The sequence below is a fragment of the Mauremys mutica genome, chromosome 4 (assembly GCF_020497125.1).
Source record: "Mauremys mutica isolate MM-2020 ecotype Southern chromosome 4, ASM2049712v1, whole genome shotgun sequence".
Taxonomy (NCBI): Eukaryota; Metazoa; Chordata; order Testudines; family Geoemydidae; genus Mauremys; species Mauremys mutica.
Window position 1 is genome coordinate 133,408,913 of NC_059075.1, and position 21,588 is coordinate 133,430,500.

Genomic DNA, 21,588 nt, shown 5'->3' on the forward strand with positions numbered 1-21,588 from the left:
CATTATACAGCCCTCTCTAGAGACGAAGCTTACTTGGCATGTCAAGTTTTCAGTCCTTAAAAGAATCTGTTGGGACATTTTAAGTTGTAAGCGCCAAGTTATTCTAGTTTTGGGTGCTTTCTCTTGCTCATAACACCACTGATATTTAAAAAGAACAGACCGGACATGACAAGCGGCTGAAAATCTGCAATGAACTTTGTTGTACATCAAGCACAAACATTGTAAACTGCTGACATCTCCACCCTACCAATGGCAGCATAACATACTAGGAGGCTGCTGGCGTCTCCCCCCATCCAAACGTAGCCCATCAAGAAAAATAATTCTTTACATTCATATGGTGTTTTTTCTTGAGGGAATCTCAAAGCAATTTACAAACATTATGGAAGTGAGTTTCACCAGACCTCTGGGAAGTAGGTCAGCATTATCCCCATCTGATAGATGGGCAGATCGGTGCACGGAAAGGTTAATGGTCTGTTGTTCAGAGGCCCCAAGCATCGATAACTCTCACTGATTTCAATGAGCGCCACGGGTGCTCGGTGCCTTTCCAAAGAAATCACCGCACGTGACTTGCGCAAGTCTGAGTAAGTTGGCAGAGCTAGAACTCAGGAAATTCCCAACTCCCTGCTCCAAGCTTTTTCTGGAGTTTACACCATGCGCTAACAGCTGATATTTGAGCCCCAGCCCCCAACGCTCAGTCACCTGTCCCAATCACTAGACAACACCGCCTCTGCAGAAATCCAACTATGTGTACAAGAGAGATTCGTGCCAGAAATCTCCACACCCGTCTCCCTTTAATGTTACTGTAAAAAGGAAAAAAAACCCAAACAAACCCCAAAAACATGCAGCATTTGTCACATGCTCAGCTAATGAGGAGACTCAGCAGCAGAGCTCTCACTCTGCCCTTAACTCGCTACACTTACGCCCAGATGTTGAAGCAGTTTCAGAAGAGCATGAGAGTTTGTGTTCAAACCTGTTCCTCTGCAGAGGGCGACCACCAGTGCAATCTGCCACGAGCGCATACGGACTGGGGAGGGGTCAAAGAAACTGCAAAGTCACTTCTCCATCCACAAGGGCACTCGAGTTCTTTGACCTTCTCCCCAGTACAGCTTTATGATACGTTTATATCGTGAAGCACGAGCCCAGACAGGAAGAAGCAGGGAGCTGCCTACACTGCAATGATCATGTTACTGCCAATTATTCAGACACATTTGACGATGGGGCATGGGCAGCTTTCCTCACTCATTCAGAGCAGATACTACCCAGAATGAGTCACAGATCTGATGTACGTTTTGCTTTATTTTATTTCAATTCACCCACTTCCTGAAAGACTTCTTTGAAAAGTTGTGAAACACACTGGACCCTCTCCTCCTTCACAGGGGTACTGACGTGGGCACCAAGGCCCTGACACCGCATTTCCCTCCAGGCGGAGAGAAGCTAGTGGACAGGTTCCTGAAAGGGCTCTTTGCTCTCTGCTCTTGAATGAGTTTCCTGGGCTGGCAGGAGGCGAGAGAAGACTTCTCGGACCCACGAGCCCAGACACAAGAAACACATTCCACTGCACTGCTTGCCAGAAATTACTTTTTTGCCTTGTGGTTAAAAGAGCCTTGGCAGTCCAAGCATTCCCTCGGTACAGCCAAGGCTAGAAGTCCCCGTTGCAATTGTGAAATCATAATAAATTAACCCTAGGGAGGGGTAATGTAGGAGTATAAAGTACTGTGAGAGCCTGAGACGGCGGTTACTAGAAAAGTCTAGTATTTCCCCTTGTCCGTCTCTAAACACTTTCCAGCCAATAACAAACTGAGCTTCACAACACCACTGTTACAAAGAGTGGTATCAGAGGGGCATTGTGGGTGAATGGAGCAAGCAAAGAGTGAGAAATCCAGCACTTCCAAATTCTTATCCAACCTCCTGCCGCATGGGCTCAAAAGCAAGTCACTTCACTGGTGTGTGTGAAGAGTGAGGATAATGCTGCTCCACTGCGGAGAGGGGAGGGTTAGTTAATAGTGGCATAGTTCTGAAAGTGCAAGGGGGTAAATCATTTCCAAATGTTACTGTTTATTCCCATATTACACACAGGGTAGCTATGGGACCTGCGCAAAGGCAAGAAGAAAGCTAGTGAGGTCACAAGAATAGAACTCAGCTCCCTGTCCCTTGATCCACTAGACAGCAACGCCAGCAACACGGTCTCCTCCCTCTTTATAAACACAGAGTAGAGTGTTTCTTGGGCCACTGTTAGCAGTTATACAGTTTCAATAGTAGCCTCGCTGCTTCTTGTATTTGTGCTCGACAACATTGCTCACAATGAGGAGCGCAACCACATGAGCAGTCAGCGCGAAAGGGGCGGGAGGGAAAGTTTGGGCAGGTCTGTCTCGGTGGAACAGAGACTGAATATCCAGAATAAGAGAGGCATTGCCAAGAAGAGGCGTTTGACTAGAGCAGCGGTTCTCAACTGGGGATCCACGGCCCTTTCAAGGGGGCCACAGGGCCCCCCGACTGAAGTCTTGATCTCCGGCGCCCCCCGCAGCACTGAAGCCCCAAGACCTGGTACACCCTGTGGGGCAGAAGCCCTGAGCCCATGGGCAGTGTCGGGGACATGAAGGGCATCCCTCCCCTCCTGCCCCACCACCAAAACGCCAGTGCAAGATCACGGCTGTCCCAGGGACAGCTCCACCCCGCCATCTCCTCTCCCCGTCCCCTGGCCAGGTCGGAGGTTGAAGCAGGAGCTGGGCAGCACGGGGAAGCTGTTGCTCTGGCTGGTGCCATGGAGCAGACAGCAGCAGTGTGCCCTCCTCTCCTGCTGGGGCCCAAGGTTAAAGCTGCTCCTCAGCTCCCGGCCCCCTTTGCTCCCGCAGAGGCAACCGGTAAGAATCCCTTTGAGTTGGGAGATCCAGCTCTGTGGCTGGCAGGCCCCTCTGGGAACAAGGACCGCAGGGGAATCCTCCCAGCCCTCAGCCCTTAATAACAACCCTCTCCCTACACCCTGAGCTACCCCCGTGACTGCACACAGCCCCAACTACCCCCTCCCTGCACCCTAAGCTGTTTTCAAACTCTCTGAGCTAAGCAACTTTGGAGTTATAGTTTTTGGTTGCGCGTCTCCTCTCCTCCCCGCCCAAACACAGACAGACTGGGTGGCCTGCGGAGGTGAGCCGGGGTGGAGGTGGCACTCGCTCCCTGGACCCCGCCACCCGGAGGTGGCTCAAGCCCCGCTGGCCCCTGTCCTCACCCCCCCACCCCAACAGAAGTCAAACTATGCCTATGCCCAAGGCCCCTGCCCCGAGGCCCCGCTGGGCCCTGGAGTTTTTACAGCATGTGGACGGGGCCTCAGAGAGAAAAGGGTTGAGAACCCCTGGACTAGCGGCACCAGGGTTCTTAACAGTGTTTGAAAATAAAGAGAAATATCAATGTTGTAGAAGATCTTAATTAACTGTGCTGATGGAACAGTCCCCTAGTAATTCCATGGCATGGTCAGGCAGCGCCTGTCTAGTCAGAGGTGCCGGAATGCACAGGCAGCCAAGTGATCCAGCCAGTTGCACAGTCTCTCCAGTGCTTCCTATTCGTTCGACCAACTACAGCGCTAGCAGCGAGGCAGAGAACTTCTCTACAGCCTCTGTTGACAAACTGACGTACACCCCACACCGCGTATGACCAACAGTGTTAGTCAGCGAGTCAAAAAAAGCAACATGCCCTCCCCGCTGGACTCGATGACGACTTAGGCAATACGGAACTGAGCTCACTGTCACAGGGCTAGCATCCCACAGAGCTCCCAGTGACAGCAGTTTTACAACACCCTCAAGAATAAGTCATTCACAACTTTATATGTAGCACTTTGCAAACGTAAATGAGCCTTCCCCTCACTCCTAAGAAGGGGGGGGGGATCATGATACAGGAACCTTCAGTGATTTGCCTGCGGAGGCTACAGAAGGTGTTAGTGTGAGAAATGGGATTAGAATTCATGGGTTCCTGGTTCCCAGCCCTCTGCTTAGACCACTAGACAAAGGCAAGCCTCTGCCTCTCCCTCACCTATCCACATAACCCCCCAGCCCCAATTATAATGATATTTCACACGTATGGTGTGTTTCACATATTTAAAGTGCTTTACAAATTTTAGCAGCCATACTTTAAGCTATAGTCCTCTTTGAGGGGGCAACAATGAGACCTGTTGAGGACCATATGCCTGCCTCTCCCTAAAGTCTTGGGAGAGGTGAAAGGAAGAGGGGGTGCTAAGGGGCTCCAGGAATACAACAAAACTGGTATTTTGAACCAAACACACTTTCTGAAGTTCCTGCAGGCCCCTCATGTGTTATTCCGAGGCACTGGCTTGCTTACAATCCTCTTGTCCTCACAGATCTGAACGGACCCCGCGGAAGGATCTGGTTTCAAGATCAGTAATTATAGAACAAGACAGAGAGGCGTTAGTAAGCAAAGCCGCAACATTTCTTGAGGCAAACAGGGGATTCAGAGCATGACGAGCACAGCAAGTTGAATGGAAAAGCTGGGGAGTGGCGAGTGAAAAACTGCCATGCGAGGTACCACAGTTAAGGTCGGACTTAGAGCACTGCCCTCGCTAACTCATCCTCAGCAAGTGCTGGGCAATAGCCATCACACACTGCATTTCCGGACCCTCTCATCCAAGCATCTCAAAGAGCCTCTCAAGTCTTAGCTCCACATTATCCCCATTTTGCAGATGGGGGAAACTGAGCTGCAGACAAGAGACTAGGCCAAAGCAGCAGAGCTGGGAATAGAACACAGGAGGAGTCCTGACTCCCATTCTTCCTCTCTAAACACATGCTTCATCCTGAGAGGGTTGAGTACCGGCATTTCCCTAGGACTGTAGATGGACAGTGACTCTCAGGATCAGGCCCCATAACAGCCCAATAAAAACTAGTTCACAAGCCCAAGACAGTCACCATTTTAAAGAGCTTTGAGACTGTATGTTTTTGACCTTGCTGAACTGGTTCCATCAGTTACATGAGCAAACCAGGCAATTTTATCCACTCACCAGCAAGTCCCAAAGACATTTGCCCTAACAGTCACCATTGTTGTGTGGCCCAACAAAATCCTGTAAGGTAAGGCGACTTCTTTTCTCTTCCTCCATATATGCCCCTCCCTCATGGCCTCTGCTGCAGCAGCTAATCTAACAGTCCCCAATTTAGGTCCTAGGCACTCATTAGCAAATGAGGAAATCAGACTGTAGATTTTATTGAGATTACACTCATCTCACCAAAAAAAGGCAGCTGATTTTGTAGACCCTACCAAAATATTCTGTGCAGCAGCAGTTAAACCCCATTCTCAGGGCTCTGCTGACAGGGATTGATTAGGTCTGTACCCAAAGAAAGATGATTTAGCAGGGCCAGGGAATGTACAGACTGAAATTGTTAGAACAAAACCACAGTGTTCACTTAGTCTCCATTCAAACCACAGGAGAGAAAAAGCACATTAATGTTTGCCATAAGGATATGGACATAGTCAATTACAAAACATCCTGAGAGGGTTTTTAACTACTTTGTTATATGCACTAGTGTAAAATCCCTCTCAGGGAGCTTGAAGGTAAGGCAGTTTTCTTGCTGTCTCTCTCCAAACACTGTCTGGGGGAGTGGGATCTTCCCCTGTTTTTAAACAGGGAAGGAGGTTTCGTTTGACCAGTTTCAGACTCTTCTGTGAACTTGTTCCTGCGAAAGCAGCTTTGGCAATCAGAACAGTCGCATAACATCATTCTCACTGCTGTGTACATTCCTGACAGTTTGCATTTCTACGACACCTTCCAGAAGCACAGAGCACTTGGTAAAACCTCACACAACATCCCTGCAACTTAGGTATTATCCCCATTCTGGAGATGGGGAAACGGCGGCACAGAGCTGTTAAGTGCCTTGTCCAAGGTCATACAGCGATTCAGTGGCATGGCTCAGAGTTCAAACCATCAGACAATAAATCTCCCTTAAAGACGCTAATGCCAACAAGGATATCAATTAATGCCAACTGTTCTGTCGGCATCTGCTAGAAGGACAGTAAATCCATACACTCACCTGACTTGCAACACATGTCAGTCACCAAGTGGTAACAACTTTCATGCTCTCACAACCTGAGACAAATGCACACAACAGACAAGAGGCGAAAATCTCTACAAACCATCCCCATCACACCTAGAAAAGCTTTGTTAACATGGAGTTCCAGCACTGCCCTGGTCTCCTCAAGAACGTGAGAGTTTCCAAAACACAAACATTGGCAAGCCAGAACATGCAGAACTAAGGTGATACTTTCCACATAATACAACCACCCCACTCAGTTATCGCTACCCAGGAAACATGACACACGGGCACAACGCGGTATCTAGAGACACATTATGATACACGGCAGGCCTCTTGCCCTTCCCTTACTGTGCCACCAGCAATTAACTTCCAGACATGTGTTACTGGTACAGCATGTGGTTCAGTATCTCACTGACAAAACGATTTGGAAGGGGTTGGGAGATGCTGTACCTCAGGAACAGGCCTGACCAAACGGCCTCAAGTTCATCCTACAAACTGTTCTACAGGCCCTCAAGTGGCATACCACATTCCCAGCCACTTTTCGTGCACCTGTAAGTTTTACAGCATTTTGAAAAGTGGTCTTGAAACTGACATGCTCTTCCAGCCTCCCCCGCCCCCCATCTCTGCCTTGCAATCTGTTTCGCGCTCTCAGCAGTGCCGCACAGACCCACATTACAATCAAGTAATTGAGGGAGGTGTATTTCATAGTCCCTTGACCCAAAGGCCCCAAATTTGCACCACTAACTCTACCCAGAACCCTGATGTGGCACAGGGATTTTCAAAGTAATCTACCAGTGCATTTTAGAGCTTTTTTTGGGGGGTGGTGGGGGGGAAATTAGCTCTTAGACATCTTTGCTAATCCTTAACTCTGGAAGTCGTTACTGCTCTTCCATGACTTTAAAGATTTTAAGAGCTTATTGCAAGAAGGGCAAGTAATTTTTGAACATTTAATTTGTAGAAAAGCACACTGCTGCTAAGTACCTTACAATGAATTGGCTATATACCTAGTCAAGAATCTCTCCAACCTGTGGCTTGAACTTTAGCAAGCTTGTCTGTGCTGTGACCTGGGTAGACAACAATCCAAATCATAAATCAAACCAAGCCCCTCACAGCTCTGCATTCAGAGCAAGGCAGAGTTTCACTGGCAGCAGAATGATCTCTCAGTCCTGAATGTGGGGACCTCCTCCTTCCTAATTTAAAAGGATTTCATAGAGAAGCTAACTGCAGTTGGATCTACTGAGTAAAGGCCTCCACTTATCTCCTTTACTGCTAGTCACTTGGTTTCTAAGAATGCAGATTTCCAATCCATAATTCAAAAGCCACAGAATATACACTTCCCATAGCACAACAGATGTACTGTATAAACAGTTTTGTCAACAAGAAATCTCAAGCAGCATCCTAGAAAAAGGATACCAGTGAACAGCAGTAAGCTATTTTGTATAACAATGGCTTTATGATCAAAGCCTCATACGGGATCATTACAAAGTCCTTTCCGCGTGCTATAAACATTTTTAGAGGCTCATGTTTTGAATACTTAAACCCCTCCAGCAGAAACAGATGCACACACTTTAGGAAAACTCACATTTTGTTTTACATGAGCGAACTGCAGCCCGTTCAGCTAAGTTACCATGATGTGTGCTGTGGCAGAAAGAAATCAAGCCTACACACAATGTTTTGGTTGCCATGTGACTGCATTGTACTTTGTGAGCTAACTCAAAAGCCTAGGGGGAAAAAAAACAAGAGTTCTCAGAGCACATGTCCCATGATGTCCTAACAAACCCCATTTCATCTCTGCAGTGAACTCACTTGCTTTTGTCCCATGTAAAGGAGGCAGTTACATAAGAATACATGCCGTAGACGCAGTAGTCAGAGTGGTGGAAAAATAGTCACAGCAGTTTATCTAAACTCTTTCTATAACCCCAGGCCCCACCCACAATCTCAAAACAGCTGATGTTTCTGTTAAAATGCAGTGAAATTCATAGATTCTAAGGACAGACAGGCCCACTGTGATTAGCTAGTCTACCCTTCTGCATAATACAGGCCAGAGAACTTCCTCTAAATAATTACTGCTTAACTAGAGCGTGTCTTTTAGAAAAGCATCCAACCTTGATTTAAAAATGGCAAGTGATGGAGAATTTACCACAAGCCTAGGCAAACTGTTCCAATGGTTAATTACTCACATGTTTAAAATGTACATCTAATTTCCAGTCTGAATTTGTCTAGTTTCAACTTCCAGTCACTGGAAACAGCTAACAATGATTTTTAGCCTGTCTTCATTATACGTCAGAGATGAGTGGGGACAGGCTATGTCACTCAGAGCACGTCATTCTGTCTATGCAGCTCCATAAAGCTAACAGTCAAAATGATATAAACATAAGAATAGAAACTGACTTAAAGGGGGAAAGCTTAAATTCTGCAGACACTAAGACAACCTCCAAAAAGCATGGAACAGATCTTAAAGATAATTCACACACTTATCCCACACTGAGTTTTTTTAAAAACGCGATAGGGCAAAAGTTTTTGTAAACCACATGCACACAAAGGGAAGGGTTACCTCTTTGGAACAGCTGTCCCTGTTTGCCTGTTGGTGAAAGCTACCATGTAGTTACCATACCAGCACAAAGAGCTGCAAATTGAAGAAAACTGCAAGAGAACACAACACAAATCACCATCGATGTGCATGAAGTCCAGCTATTTCTGTGCTACAGGAAGAACAGGAGCAGATTGAACTACAACTCTGAAGTTTATATAGACCCTTATTGCATGCTCAGACTGTACTCTAGGGTAATGCCCCCAGTCTTGTGGAAGGCAAAAGCCTGAGAAGAACAGAATTGTTCAGCAGTTGCAGATGTTTATTAAAGACTCTTTCATGGACTGTACTATAGCTGCCATCAACGGAAGTCATAGCTCTTAGCTGAAATATCAACAAGTCATTGGTCCGAGATCAGGTGTAATGTTAGAAGATCCTCATCACTGACTTACACCATAAGAAACTACCGGCTGAATACATTGGACCTTGACGATAACATAGAGAGTTGGTATTAAAGATACTGATGCTTCTTAGAAATGTTAGGCATGAAGAGGTGGGGGGGGGGTGTAGGTGTGGGCCCCCCTTAGCCCAGGTGCTGAGGAGTGTCCTGTCAGTACTGGATGTGAGAAGATGTATGCATTAGAACGATACTTAATCTTACTCTTCAGGTGACTATTTACACTTACCAGTGACTATTTGGAGCAACCAAGTTGCTAAAACTCACAGATTCAATAGAGAAACAGCACCTAGGGGCTTCTCTGATGACCAGGAAAATAGCATCATAACACAGGGAAACCGCTCCAAGCATAGAAGAGTGGAGCAACGAGCTACCAGGTTCTGGAGAAAACAGCTAATAAACAATTCAGAACTAGGGGACTTAGAGAAAATAGGGCATATTTTTAAACACACCAGAATAACTGGGTTTCATAACCAACACTGAGATTAAACAAAGATGCTGAGTACACAGATGCGTCTTGAACCTTTGTTCCCTTCCCAGTATTATATGGGCTCAGCTGCTCCTCCGCGCCAATAAGAAAGCCCCCATTTCAGAGTAATACATCTTTCAGTATTAGAAGAACCGCAAGCTAGTTGAGTATCTGCAAATAAACCAGTTCAGTTATCAAAGGTACGTCCACACTACCCGTCGGATCGGTGGGTAGCGATCGATCTATCGGGGATCGATTTATCGCCAGGGTAGACTAAGCATTAGACTAAGCCTAGAGAGAGCTGGCTTCAAGCAATTGCTAGTTTTCGTCTTTGTCAGGCCTGAAAGACCTTTGAATGATACCTAATACGGTCACAAATCTGTAGCCACCTACAGCTTCATGGCTGTCACTATGCTGCTGTTTGTGACCACTTGCAACTGCATAACAACAGCAGGGACAATCCTCAGGTCTTCCTAAAGTATAGACCCCTAAAGGAGAATCGCCATTAACTATTAGCAGCACAGGGCATTAAATAGGCAGTTCAGTAGTTCTGACTCCAGGCAAGGATCTCAATGTACTTCGCACTTAGTAATTAAGACTCAAAGTCTCCCTGCAAGTATTATCCCCATCTTAAAGGTGGGGAAACTGAGGCACAGAGAGGTGAAATGAACGTTCTCTCTGTGAATCATTTCACTTTTCAAGGTGACCTCAAGGTCCCTGCCAGATCTACATTTCTGTAGTCTTATAATTTGCCCTTTGGTCGCTGAGTGAGTCAGTGGCAGAACAATGAAGAGAATCCAGGATTCTTGATTCCCAATCCTCTGCTGTAGCAACTATTCTAAAAATTAAGTAAAATGAATTGCCTTTGTAAACAGGACATTAGGGTTGCAGAATATTCCTCCCGCTTCCTCCTAAAAGGGAAAACAATTGTACCGTAAGTCCAAGTCTGCACATTTTATTATTCCTGGGTAGTAAGATAAACAACACACCCAGGTGCCTTGAACCCAAGCATACTTCCTTCATCTCTGCTACCAGTAAAAACCTTCCCCGACCCTGTAACACAAAGCTCTACAGGAGACCCAGCACAGACACTGCCAATCAGAATGCAAGTCACACCCTGACTGCACACACCTTATGACACCGTCCGAGCTCCAACTGCCAACAGAGACAGACAAAATTGAAAATCAATATTAAGTCATTAGTTCACCTTGCTCTGCTCTCAGCCAAATGTCAGGACATGCCCCGTCGGCACTGGGTGCAAGGCGATACTTGCACCAACTCAACAGAGCATGAAAGAAAGCCCAACAAACATCCCAGCTCCTCCCCAAAGCTTCCTCTATTCTTCCAGGTTGACAGGCTCTGTTAAGGAAGAAACTCACCTAGCTTTCAGTACATTTGCATCTGGAGGCCTTCAACCCGGTGTCGAGAGGAGGATGAGTATGAGTCGGTTCCAGCAATTGGAAACAGGATATGGAGGGTCGCATCAGGGTCACCTGTTCAAAATCCAGGTGGGGAATGGCCAGAAATCGTTACTATCTGACAGCCGTCCAGAGGCCAATGGGAAATGAAACTGGTTGGTCTCAAACCAGCCTCTAAAGGACAGGGGTCTGGTGACAAGAACCATCACCACTGGCCTCCCTACCAACAAGGGACTAAGAGATACTTGAATTCCCTTTCCATGCTAAGACGATCCCTCCAGGTCAGCGCTGATGTATGTTGACGGTAACCCGGGAGTGGGGGGAGAGTCTGCTGTGCCACTGCACCTCCTGTACCTGCTCTACCGTACAGTAGAGCTCTTCGGCATCCATGGTTATCTAGCTAGCCCCTTTCACAAGGGCTCTGCCCATGACACGGCAGTTGGAAGGGAAGATATGTGCCTGTCTGATCAGACAAGATGGGCTGTTAAAGGGTCACTCTACGTTGTTTTAGTCTGCCATGGTAGACGAAGTCAATGCAGGCAATTCAGCTACTAAACTACAGTCGTACAAAATAATAAGGCAGGCTTTATTAATAAGAATGAGGAAAAACAATTGTGCACTTAAAGCACAGGATTGGAATCAAGAGATGCAGGTTCTAGCCCCTGCTCTACTACTAACGGTGACGCCGGCCGTTTCACCTCTCTATGTCCCAGTTTCTCCATCTATAAAATAGATAGTACTACACACCTACATCAAGGTTACAAGGCTTAATTCTCTACTGTCTGAAGTGCTTTGAGAGCCTCACATTGAAAGTGCGGAGGGCAGTTTTGTATGATCTGAGGGGCACTCACTCAGCACCAGCAGTCGAAAGAGCAGCAAGGTCAGGAAGGCAGATTGACCATCCCTTTCCACTGCAGACAGGCAGGAGGAATCCTGCTAGGGAAAGCGGCTATGACAGTACACTTGGATGGGGAAAGCTCTCTAGTTCTGAGGCAGAGCCGAACACTGTAATACAAAGGAGTCAGCTGTTGCAGCAAGGAGTTGGGACCTGATCAGTGTGGAATAAAAAAGATGCAACAAGACTAAGTCAATACATGAGTAAGGAGGTGAGGGGTGAAAGAAACTCGTCTCTAACCTAGGACGCTGGCTGGCTGTCTTGTGTCTTTACATTCCTTTGCCTTCCATCCAAGAATCTCCAGGCACTTAACATATAATTAATCAATTAATTAAAACTTGCAGCCTAACTGGGAAGTAAGCAAGGGCTGTTTTTTCTGCCCTCACCTACAAGCAGTTTTGTCTAGATACCAGTTTCTTTACTTGCTGTCCTAAACATCTGTGTAGCATTGATGCACAGTTATATTTCTGCTGGATCCCACCCCAGACATGGCTGTATTTCCTAGGTGGGCGGTGTGATCTCTATATATAGTTCTAAAGGGTGTTGAGACTACAATAGAGAGACAAGGAAGTGTCACCGTCATATTATAGACAGGAAAACCAAGGCACAGAGAGGAAATGAGATTTGTGGTAGGTCACTGAGACAGACAGTGGAATCTACCAGCCCTATGTCCACAGTGGACTGCTCAAGCCATCAAGCCCTTGCCCCAGAGCTGGGATAGAACCCAGGCATCCTCTCTCTCCCATGCCCTGCTCCGACCACTAATCCCTCCATGGTTACACCTCTCCCCCTAGAATCTTGTACCTGATGACACTCGCTTCAGACCCTCCACCTGCCTTTCAACACCCCATTACCGGAGCCAGTCCCACTTCACTCACACTCCTCCTTCAGACAGAGCAGGAGGAGAATGCTGGGAGCTGTGGGCAGAGAGGTTCTCCCTCCCCCCTACTCTGGGGTGGGCAGCTGCAGGCAGAGGGGTTCCCCCTCTCCCACTACTCCAGGAGGGGTGGCTGCAGGCGCAGGGGTTCCCCCCAGAGGGAACTGGGGGCAGCTGGCACAGGGGTCTCTTCCCAGAGAGGGCTTGGGGCAGCTGGCACAGGGGTACCCCCCAGAGAGAGGGCTGGGGATAGAGGGATCCCCCAGGAAGGGACTGGGGGCAGAGGGGTCCCCCCACAGAGAGAGCTGGGGGAAGAGGGGCTTGGGCTTAGAGATCCCCCAGAGAGAGGGCTAGGGGCAGAAGGGTCCCCCCGGGAGAGAGGACTGGGGGCAGCTGGGTTCCACCGCAGAGAGGACTAAGGGTGTCAGGCACAGGGGTCCCCTGCCGGGAAGGGTCCCCCCGCAGAGAGGGCTGGGGGTGTCAGGCAGAGGGATCCCCCCTGGAAAGAGAGCTAGGGAATGCAGAGAGAGGGCTTGGGGGCAGAGGGGTCCCCCCCAGAGAGGGCTGGGGGTTTGGGCAGAGGGGCTAGGGGATGCGGAGGGGAGTTTGGGGGTGTCAGACAGAGGGGTCCCCCGAGGAAGAGCCCCCCCACAGAGAGGGCTGGGGGTTTGGGCAGAGGGGTCCCCCCAGAAGGGGCTGGGGGATGTGGAGGGAGGTTTGGGGGTGTCAGGCAGAGGGGTCCCCCCCGGGAAGGGTCCCCCCGCAGAGAGGGCTGGGGGTTTGGGCAGAGGGGTCCCCCCGGAAGGGGCTGGGGGATGCGGAGGGAGGTTTGGGGGTGTCAGGCAGAGGGGTCCCCCCGGGAAGGGTCCCCCCACAGAGAGGGCTGGGGGTTTGGGCAGAGGGGTCCCCCCGGAAGGGGCTGGGGGATGCGGAGGGGGGTTTGGGGTTGTCAGGCAGAGGGGTCCCCCCGGGAAGGGTCCCCCCGCAGAGAGGGCTGGGGGTTTGGGCAGAGGGGCTGGGGGACACGGAGGGGGGTTTGGGGGTTTGGGCAGAGGGGTCCCCCCGGAAGGGGCTGGGGGATGCGGAGGGGGGTTTGGGGGTGTCAGGCAGAGGGGTCCCCCCGGGAAGGGTCCCCCCGCAGAGAGGGCTGGGGGTTTGGGCAGAGGGGCTGGGGGACACGGAGGGGGATTTGGGGGTGTCAGGCAGAGGGGTCCCCCCGGGAAGGGTCCCCCCGCAGAGAGGGCTGGGGGTTTGGGCAGAGGGGCTGGGGGACACGGAGGGGGGTTTGGGGGTTTGGGCAGAGGGGTCCCCCCGGAAGGGGCTGGGGGACGCGGAGGGGGGTTTGGGGGTGTCAGGCAGAGGGGCCCCCCCGGGAAGGGGCCCCCCGCAGAGAGGGCTGGGGGTTTGGGCAGAGGGGTCCCCCCGGAAGGGGCTGGGGGTTGCGGCGGGGGTTTTGGGGGTGTCAGGCAGAGGGGTCCCCCCGGGAAGGGTCCCCCCGCAGAGAGGGCTGGGGGTTTGGGCAGAGGGGTCCCCCCGGAAGGGGCTGGGGGATGCGGAGGGGGGTTTGGGGGTGTCAGGCAGAGGGGCCCCCCCGGGAAGGGTCCCCCCGCAGAGAGGGCTGGGGGTTTGGGCAGAGGGGTCCCCCCGGAAGGGGCTGGGGGACGCGGAGGGGGGTTTGGGGTGCCGGGCAGAGGGGCCCCCCCGGGAAGGGTCCCCCCGCAGAGAGGGCTGGGGGTTTGGGCAGAGGGGTCCCCCCGGGAAGGGTCCCCCCGGAAGGGGCTGGGGGATGCGGAGGGGGGTTTGGGGGTGTCAGGCAGAGGGGCCCCCCCGGGAAGGGTCCCCCCGCAGAGAGGGCTGGAGGTTTGGGCAGAGGGGTCCCCCCGGAAGGGGCTGGGGGACGCGGAGGGGGGTTTGGGGGTGTCAGGCAGAGGGGCCCCCCCGGGAAGGGTCCCCCCGCAGAGAGGGCTGGGGGTTTGGGCAGAGGGGCTGGGGGACACGGAGGGGGGTTTGGGGGTTTGGGCAGAGGGGTCCCCCCGGAAGGGGCTGGGGGTTGCGGAGGGGGATTTGGGGTTGTCAGGCAGAGGGGTCCCCCCGGGAAGGGTCCCCCCGCAGAGAGGGCTGGGGGTTTGGGCAGAGGGGTCCCCCCGGAAGGGGCTGGGGGACGCGGAGGGGGGTTTGGGGGTGTCAGGCAGAGGGGTCCCCCCGGGAAGGGTCCCCCCGCAGAGAGGGCTGGGGGTTTGGGCAGAGGGGTCCCCCCGGAAGGGGCTGGGGGACGCGGAGGGGGGTTTGGGGTGCCGGGCAGAGAGATCTCCCTCCCCGCAGTGGGGCTCAGGACAGAGGGGTCCCGGGGGGACTGGGAGCCCTTCCCCCCCTCACCTGCTGCCGGACGCGGAGGCTCCGACCCCCCCGTCAAGCTCCAGCTCAGCCCAGAACTTTTCCCCCTAACCACACCCCCATCAATACGTCACACGCATCCGCCCTGACGCCACCGCGTGCCCATCCCCAACTCGCCAATCAGCAGCGCCTGGGCTATATTAGCATATCGCCACAGCAACGGCCCAAGCCCATTCCCTCCCTCCCCTCGCAGGAGAAGGCTCGGCCCTCAGCAGGGCCCGGCGCCCCCTGGCGGGCGCTCAGGACAATGCGAAGCCAGAAAGTCGGCGGGAGGGAGGGGGCGGGGAAACTCTGCCAGGAGGATCATGGGACTTGTAGGCTGTTAGCAAAGCATGCTGGGTAGGGAAGGCCTGCTGGGGTGGGTGTGCAATGCGCCTGTTAGAGCAGCAGTTCTCACTCTCAGCCAGGGTACGTGTACCCCAGGGGTGCGCAGAGGTCTTCCAGGGGGGACCTCAGCTCATCGAGATCGTTACCTAGTTTTACAACAGGCTACAGAAAAAGCAGTAACAAAGTCAGTACAGACGAACGTCATACAGACAATGACTTGTTTATACTGCTCTGTACACCACACACTGATATGTAAGTACAATACTTACATTCCAATCGATTTATTTTATAATTATATGGGAAACAAGAGAAAGTCAAAGTGGCAAAGAGTCCCATGGCACCTTATAGACTAACAAACATATTGGAGCATGAGCTTTCATGGGGGAATAGCCACTTTGTCAGATGCTTTTAAGCAGATGGCAGCGCCACCCCCCGGATGTCTGGCAAACCTGAGTCTGCAGCAGTGGCTCAAGTGAGGGATCTAGTCCATTGTGTGCTAACCTGTGAATTTCTTGCTTGAACCAGCCGCACATGGGCAGACTGGCTCTTTAAAAGGGCTAGTGTGGGTGACTAAAGAGAGCGTGTGCACTGTGGGTCCTCTGAGGGAAGTCTATGCCTCTGCTCCTGCAGGGAGTGCTGACTGAGCAGGCAGAGGGGTTTGTGGGACAGTGAGCAATGCAGGATCAGGGCCTGAGCCCACGGTGACAGCATGGGATGGGGCTATGTCAAGCTCCGAACGCTGTCTTGTTCTTATACTAGATGGGGAAATGCAGGGTGCTGTGATGCACAAGCCTGGACCTGCCCAAGAGCGTTGCAGGCAGTTCAGCAACGGATGGTCCTTACGCCCTCACAGAGTGATCTGGGGCCAGCCACTTTGATTGTCTTTCAGCTGCTGGCCCAGCCACCAGAACCTAGTCTCTACACAGGGGGGGACCCACAAGACCGGTAAGGGCTAGAGCTCCTCAGAGTCAAGGATCGCTGCGTGGAGGGGAGCCAGCCCTCGGACATACCGGTATAAGGAGGATGTGCAAGGCAGAAGGGGCAGGAGGGACTCGGCCCAGCCTGAAACACTGACAAACCGCAGCCTCCAGACAAGGCGAGCTCAGATGAGGGCACAGGGCAGCTCTGGACTTTTGTTGTTTGTTCCGAGATCTGTAACGGGTGAGCATTTGACCAGTAAAGTCACTGTGGTTAAGAAATTCCGGCGCCACTGGGTCCACTCACAACAGACTGGCGACTGGCCAGTGGGGTTACTGGGCCAGTTGGTCACACCCGCAACCAGCGCTGGTATGAGAATGAGGATAAGAATATGACCAAATGATACAGGCTGCTGCTGATCTTAGGCCATGAAATTATTAATGGCAACAAATTATTTACTGAGCGGTAGCAGCATTCTGGGCACTGGAAGGTTTAGTGCTGATGGACTGTGGCGCTGGGAGCCCTGTAAATACGCTGTAGATTAGGTAGAACAAAGAGGATAAACAGACCTTGTCTCAAGAAATTTACAGGCTCAACAATCAGAACCCACCCCGATAAGTGTTACAAAGGCTCCTGAACTGCTTAGTCCTAAGGGTAGCCCTTGCTTCTGAACTGACCCTGCTGTGTACTGCTTCTTATCTATCTTTATAGGATCTGCAGCAGGACTCCTGCTTTGTGAATTTGCTTTTGGGCTGTGCTGATTGTATTCTTAAAACTACTACTTTGTGCCTGGCCAGCAGCTTACAGTGGAGGATCTCAAACCACTTTTCAACCAGTGTCTATATAAGCCCCATAAGACAGGTATTTTCCCCCTCTGACGAGGGAGAAAGGAAAGTGACTTGTCGAAGGTCATGCAGTGCATCAGTGGCAGAACCAGGAATTGAAGCTGGGGGTCCTGGCATCCCATCTCCTGCTCTAATCCCTGGACCACATTCCCACCAGAAGGAGAAATAGAACCTGGGAGTCCTGGTTACCAGGTCCCTGCTCTGACCAATCAGATACATGCTCCAGGCCCCTCTGTACTGGCACTTGGAAGATACTTAATAGTGAGACAATTACCTGCCCAAGACAACGAAAGATGGAGCCTTAGCATGCAATGCAGATGCCTCTTCTGTCCTCACCGCGGTGTGGTCTCGGATCACTGCATTCATTTCCCTGCTTCTGCAATTCCAGCTTCTCTGCCTCCACTCCAGAGCCTCTGCATTGCTCCTGCCTCTACCTCTGTCACCCCTATGCCTCCCTCTCTCTCCTGACACTCCTCCTCTCCCGAGCACGCCCCTTTGACTCCTAGGCCCATTCCTGACTCTGGGCTGGATCCCAGGAGCTACTCAGGTGTGCGCTCACCCCTCCCACAGATTTAAATTCAACAGGAGCTGCAGGGCCACCATGGAGGCTCTAGGACTGATTCCCAGCTACCATTCTCAGCCTCCAGCTGTCTCCTAACCCACATTTCCATTCCCTGAATGGCCACAAGCTGCCCCATCCTTGCGCTGAACTAAATTCCGACCTCCTTCAGGCTTTGATTTCTGCTCTTGGACTGGTCTAGATTAACAGCTGTACAGTGCCACGTTACCTACCTCTGTGGCCTCCTGGACGTACTAACGATTGCTGATCAGAGATGTGAGGTTGCAGATGGAAAAATGACAAACGTCGGGCCTGATCCTGCTGTCAGCTACCCCAATGTAAATGAAGGAGTCACTCGTGATTTACACTGGTGTAACCAAGTTCAGAAACTGGCCCAAAAGGTGTGTGTGGGGGGAACTAGAACAGAAGAGAGTGCATTCCAGGCAGCAATGCAGGGAGCATGATGCTAAACACAAAGGGCTCAGTTCTAACTCCACTGGCTTCAGTCTTTCTGATTTACACCAGTAAAACTGAGGCAGAATCAGGACCACAACCACTGTCCTAAGGAGTTTCCATGCCAAGGCTCTGAGTCTGCAAAGCCTTATGCACAGGAGCAACTTCCCCCCCCTTTGAACACAAAGGGTGTTTCACACAGGAGCCCACATGGGCATAAAGTTACTCAGATGCCTAAGAGCTTCCAGGATCAGGGCCGACTTCAGCAGCTCTTGTATTTTCCCATAGCGTGGCCCATGTCCCCATACAGTGATGAGCCTCTGAACACTGCCTCTCCCAGTGGGGACAGCAGGATGCTCCGCCTCATAGCAGCGACAGTAACTGCTGACCTGGCAAAGTAACATTAGGACAATGCTGTCAGTGATGCAATCCAAGCAGGTAGAAGCAAGGAGTGGGGCCAGCACCCATGTGGCTGGCCGCCAGCTCTCTGAGACAGGATGAGACCCAGCAAAATAACTGATCTGTGTGTGTGTTGAAACAGCAGGGGATGTTTAAATGCAGAAGACCCACGGTGTTTCACCTGATTTCTCACTTGTGATCCTTGCATTCTACACTATTCTTAGTTCAAATCTCTGCAGTAGCAGATTACGGCCCCAAAACTGCTGACTCGGCCTGCAGTCAAAGTTCTTTCCGCTCTGTGTTGGAGGCAGCACAACCAAGACACATCTGAAGTCAGCCACTGATCAAAGGAAAGTGCTGACACAAGAGCTGTCTATTTACTCAGTGCCTGTTCTCACTTGAAGTAATTAACATGCCAACCTCTTGTGCTGCATGGGAGAGGAATTAAGTGAAAAACGACACTTATTTTAAAAAAATAATCCAGGGGGCAGCCCCTCTGCTGGGGAAATAAAAGGGGTTTGAGGCAGATATTCCACCCGGGTTTTTAGGGCTCGCTTTTGGAGGGTGTAAATCATGAGCTAGTCAGTTGCATCATGGCTACTGCTCCCAACCAATGGGGAGGTGAATCCCTATGTGGGCTGACAGCTACCTTTTCCTCCTGCACTGGGGAGGACTCCCAGGAATTTAGAGCATGGGTGTGGTGGGGTACGGCCCCTACTTACCCCGATGACGGAGGCCTGGAAAATGCAGATCAGTGCATAGATAGCACGTAATGCGGCTGATGAAGACGACTTGTGGCTCCAGTCCCTGAATTTCCAGTGGAGGTTGAAGCCTGTGTCCTTCCCTGTTGTTTTCAGGCAGAGTGCGGCTTATCCAGGAAAGCCCCTTGTGTAAAGATTTCCCAGAGTCAATGGCCCGTCACTTTCCAGGGTTAAGAAACCCATCCTCCAACAGAGGAGATCCTCCCTGGGTGCAAAGATAAGTCCCTGCTTGAGAACCATTCACTCCCACTGCCTCCTAATTGAGGCCATCACCTCATCGGCCAGGTCAGAAAAAGTAACCTCCCATTACGGCACTGCTGGGCATTTCCCTTTGCAAGAGACCAGCCACCACAAAGAGCGTCTGCCCCTTGTCTCCAGAAGGCATTCGAACAAAATCCAGTCTCCTGTCAGCGAGCCGAGTCCAATCACCAGGCCCCAGTGCTCCTCTGTGACAGGGATGTTTCTTTACCCACTAATCAGAACATTCTTCTCTCCCCCGCACCTTCTGTGTGAAAGACTCAAGGGATTCAGCATGCCCTGCTTCAGTGTCTCTGGCTTACCAGCTGATGTACATCCACTACTCCAGAGCCCCTTGGTGGGCAGTTCTCATCCTCCTTGGGGTTCTCAAGCTGGTAGTCATGAGCCAGGGGGTGGGTCATGACCACCCTGTCCTTTCTAAACAGGAGCAGGTGGGCTCTGGGCTGCTGAATGGGAGAGGACTCCAGGTTTGGAAAAGGTGGACAGCCCCTTGACATCACATGAGCATGGTTATTTTGTGCGGTCAGGAGAAATGCAGGGCAGACAAATCCTCTCCCATCTGCGGTGCTTTTGTATCGAGTGTGGGTCTGTGGTGTTTTTACAGAGGGGCCACTCAGCAAAAATCAGCACTGACGCTGACACACACAGTCTCTTTATTCAAGAACAGCTGTGCGGCCCCAAACCAGCATAAACAAACCTGCCACAGCCAATGGCTTCCCTCGCGCTCGGTTTAATTAAAACATCATAGTAAAGGAACAGCGTTAAAATACATAGTTCTGTGGGGAGCTGCCCAGAGCAGCTCAAGGTAAGAAAGAGATTGGAGTTTTATTGCCAAGCTATGCAGAGCTCCTCGGCGCTCACTGGGCTGACTCTGACCTAGCCTTTTACAGCAAGATTTTCTATCCGCACCAGCTTTCAAAATGTTCTTTATTGGAGCGGACGCCCTGTGCCCAATGCAATAAAGCGCCCCAAGCCACAGGCTAGTAGAACTATATTTAAACAGAGGTGCTTGGAAAAAGTGATGCTGGCGTTGGCACTTTCATGACTTTGGCTCATGTTTTTAATCTTCTCCAGGGAGGAAATGAGATGATCTAGACAACATGCGGGCAAAAGCTTTCAAAGAGTCAGCAGGTGCACCTGCTCCTGAGCTTGCAACACAGACACCCACTGAAGTCAATGGGAGGCTTTTCCTTACCTTCAGTGAGCATTGCCCCCTAAGTCGACAGAGCCCGGCCCTGAAATGAGGATGGCTGGACAGTCCTGGAGACTGAGGGCCTATAAAGCTAGGCAGATATCGAAGCTATGTAGATGCCTCCATTACTGTAGTATCTGAGCACCTCAATCATTAATGTGTTTATTCGCGCGGCACTCCTGAGAGGCAGGCAGGGCCGTTAGCCCCATGGTACAGGTAGGGCACTAAAGCACAGAGAAGCTAAGGCCCAGATCCACAAAGGTATTTCGGCTCCTAACTTCCATTGTTTTCAGTCAAGAGCCTAATTGGAACTAAGAGACTTACCCACCATGGTCACACAGTGTGGGGCACGATAGGGGCTTGAAGCCAGGTCTCTGGCTAACATCCTAACCACTGGGCCATCCTTCCCGCCTCTATCTTTAAATCAGGTACACCACAGGCAGTGGCAGGGCAGGCTTCCCTGAGCGGGGCCCACCACCATGCCCGCCATCCAAACCCAGAGGGGAATTCCCCCACAGGGCAGAGAGGGGAATTCAGCCCCCATGACCCATTCAGTACACATGGCTGCTACCCTGCTCCAGATGGACTGTTAGACTTGCGCGTCTCTCTCTGCACGCTCTAAGGGCTTCTCGCCTGGAGAGGCCATAAGCCCTCCTGCTGCAGTGAATGGGGGTTCTCCTTGAGCTCGAAAGAGAGGGGTCGGTATTTTCAAAGCACAGTGGTTGTCGAATAATGATACCCAGCTCTTATATAGCTTTACATCTCCAAGCGCTTTACAAAAGGAGGTCAGTATCACAAGCCATCGTATGC

At 51.3% G+C, this 21,588-nt stretch overlaps 1 protein-coding gene across 7 annotated transcripts in view; it reads right to left on the reverse strand.

The window, feature by feature from the left end:
- Positions 1 to 19,308, reverse strand: part of PPARD (peroxisome proliferator activated receptor delta) — a 42,470-nt gene extending 23,162 nt beyond the window's left edge. Inside the window, exons 1-3 of one of the 7 annotated variants that reach the window (XM_045014074.1) lie at positions 15,049 to 15,072; positions 10,862 to 10,975; positions 8,581 to 8,669 (exon numbers count right to left, since the gene is read on the reverse strand). The gene's annotated coding sequence lies outside the window, so the exon portion shown is untranslated. Of the gene's footprint in view, positions 1 to 6,023; positions 6,043 to 8,580; positions 8,670 to 10,861; positions 10,976 to 12,035; positions 12,103 to 15,048; positions 15,113 to 19,289 lie in introns of those variants that run through there. The other 6 variants (XM_045014070.1, XM_045014073.1, XM_045014076.1 and 3 more) reach the window with 6 other exon arrangements.
- Between the last annotated feature and the right edge of the window lie 2,280 nt (positions 19,309 to 21,588).